This window comes from Dipodomys ordii, unplaced genomic scaffold (assembly GCF_000151885.1).
Source record: "Dipodomys ordii isolate 6190 unplaced genomic scaffold, Dord_2.0 Scaffold64, whole genome shotgun sequence".
Classification (NCBI taxonomy): Eukaryota; Metazoa; Chordata; class Mammalia; order Rodentia; family Heteromyidae; genus Dipodomys; species Dipodomys ordii.
In genome coordinates this window covers 2,531,410-2,534,576 of record NW_012267280.1, presented here as the reverse complement: position 1 = coordinate 2,534,576, position 3,167 = coordinate 2,531,410, and positions in this window count along the sequence as shown.

Genomic DNA, 3,167 nt, shown 5'->3' with positions numbered 1-3,167 from the left:
TCCAGGCCCAGCTGCGCTCCCGGCGGCTGGAGCTGCTGGCCCGCGCCGGCCCCCGGCCCCGCTGCAGCTCCACGTCCTTGGGCCTGGCCGACCACGTCGCGTCTCCTCCGGATGGGTCTCCCCGAGCCTCCTGACACGCACCCCCTTCCTGCCCGCCTCCCCCTCCCCCAACACAGACCCCCCTCGCCAGACCAGATCTGGATGGGGACGTTGTGAAAATAAAAGTTCAAAACGAAAAAGGGGTTTTGGACGGTCCACCGTTGGTGTGGCTCTTGCTGCCAAGGTGGATGCGGGGAGGGATGGCTGGAGCGCCCGCAGCCACTTTGTGCTAGGAGGAGGACGTCAGTCGAGCAACGGGAGACAAGGCCTGTCCCTCGGGTGTCTGGTGGGGGGGGGGCTCAATGGCTGCTACGGCCATTGGGTCAAAGGTTGCTGTTAGGGTCTCTTAATTCTACTCCCCTCCCCGGCTGGGAATACAGGCTGTTGGGTTTTTTCCCTCCTGTTTTCTGTGTGAGTAGCTGACCACTCTTCTTTTTTCCTTTTCCTCCTGCTTTCTTTCTGTTCTTCTTTCTCCCGCCCTCCTTCCTCCTTTCCTTCCTTCCCTCCCCCCTCCTCTTTCCTTCTTCCTTTCTTTTCCTTTGAGCCAGTCCTGGGGTTTGAACTTGGGCCTGGGCGCTGTCCCTCAGCTCCTCAGCTCAAGGCGAGCACTCTACCACTTGAGCCACAGCGCCACTTCCCGTTTTCTGGTGGCTTATTGGAGATAAGAGTATCACAGACTTTCTTGCTCTGGCTGGCCTTGAACCACGATCCTCAGATCTCAGCCTCCTGAGTAGCTGGAATGACAGGCGCAAGCTACCAGCACCCGGCTTCACAAGTTTCTTTAATGACTGAGGGACGCTCCCCAAGTTAGACCTCCTGTGGATGGTCAGGGCGATCCTGGTCACCAGGGAGGTAAGTCAGCCTGCCTGAGGCCCTACTGTGCGCCAGGCCAGAGGACTCATCCCACCATCCATCCGCTTTGAGCCTCAGTTTCCCCACCTGCAAAGGGAGCTGAGGACCTGCCCACTGAATTACTGATGGAGGAGCTATGTTTAACCCCCCAGACCAGGAACTTCCCTAGGAAACCCCGGGGACTACCTGGAGGCGGTGTCTTCCCCCCCCCCCAGCGGAAAAGCCACAATGCCTGCTACATCCGGGCGTGTTTAGTAAGTGCACATGGACGCTCCCCCTCTGCTCAGGCCCTGCCTGTCCCCCCTTCCCCCCATCCTGAGACACCCCCTCCCCGCTGTCCCAGCCTCCTTGCTACCCCAGCTGCCAGGCCCAGGCTCCTTTCCAGCCGCCTCCGGGAACGATCGTGGCTGCCAAACCCTTGCATCTGCTCAGGGCCGGCCCATGCCAGCCCCGCGCCCCCGCCACGGCTGCCAACCCGTGAGCTCAGCTGAGGGAGCTCCTTCCTGCCGGCCAGGCGGTGCCATCTGTGTTGGCCCTGGTGTGTGTGTGGGGGTGGGAAACTGAGGCTCAGTGGGGAACTTGGGGCTGGCAGGGGTCTGCGCTCCTCCCTTCACGACTTTGCAGCTTGGGCCAGGTTCCTGGGGGACACCCTGTGTCCCCCCCTTCCAGGGAAACCACAAAGGATTCCCCCGTCTCGGTGGTGGCAGAGGCAGGGAACCCCAAATGTCAGCCTCTGTGGTGCTGCAGGGAAATAGGTGGTGTTGGTTGGAAGTAGGGGACTCCAGAGCTGCCCCCGCCTCCCCAACCATCAGCACTCTGGAGGCAGAGCAGGAGGTCCTGGAGTTTGGGGCCACCCCAAGCCAATCCCAGCCCAGGCTCACAGAGTCCCGTGGACCTGCCACCTGTGGGGCAGAGAAGCACCAAGAAGATTCAAGCAGAGGAAGCTGGGGGGGGGGGATGAGGGAGCAGCAGGTGCAAAGGTCCTGGGGCACGAAACCTTGCAGAAGCCAAGATGGCTCCATCAGTGAGAGCCGAGGGGAAAGCCAGCCAGAACCTGGCTGAAGAAACAGAAACAGGGGATCGAATTCACTTCTGAGAGCAGCAGGGAGCATGGAGAGTTTGTGGTTTAAAATCGCAGGCTGGGGTCCGGTTTGCAGGGGGGGGGGTGATCGCCTTCAGTTCACAGCGCTCTGCGTGTCACAAACAACTGGTGTGCGGACACCACCGCCACTGAGTCAGGGCAGTGTGGCACCGGTCCCCAAAGCCGTTTCCGTGAGACAATCCAGGGACTCGGTCCCCACAGGAGCGCGGAGGGTCCTGAATGCAAGCCCCAGGAGGGACAGACAGACACAGACAGACAGACACACAGACACACAGACACACACACACACACACACACACACACACACACACACACAGAGGCCCGGCCACGCCCCCTCTCCTGTTCTCCTACCCTCACCATTCTGCTCCATTCTGACCCTGGCTCCGCCCCACGATCTGGCTCCACCCCTCTTCTCCGTCCCTGCCCTATCCACTCATGGCCCCGCCCATTCCACCCCTGGTCCCGCCTTCTGTCATGACCACGCCCTCACGCCAACGCCACGCCCACTCGTCATGGTCCTGCCTCTTTCCTGGCCCTAGCTCTGCAGTGCAGCCCCTCCCCCTGAGCTAGACCCGCCCCACCCTCCCGGGCCTGTGGCCCCGCCCCTGCAATCTGGCCCCGCCCTTATCTCCTTGGTTACACCCCTCTTGCCTGGCCCTCCACACCTCTCCAACCTGGCTCTACCCTGCAATCTGGCCCCGCCCCTCGGCATCCCAGCCCCGCCCCCTCGGCATCCCGGCCCCGCCCCGCCTCCAGGCCCCGCCCCTCCGCATCCTGGCCCCGCCTGCGGAGGACGTTCTCAGGAACAGATGGCCGCCTTCCTTGCCCAGCGCTCTGCCAGTTAATTACCGCCGCCTGTAATTAAACTTCCCACAAATTAGCTGTCAGCTGCGCTAAAGGGAGCTGTCCCTCTCAAATGCCACCTTGACTTGCTGAGTTGTGAGCCTTGTCGACAAAATAATTAACGGCGGAGGGAGACAACCAAACTTCGAGCCCCCCACCCCCCTCCCCGACGTCCCACCCCCAAAGCCAAACGCTGCCAGCTGAAGTGCGGGAACACAAGGCTTGTCACTGTGGAAAGAGCTTTTATTGAATACCTACTGTGTGCCAGCAC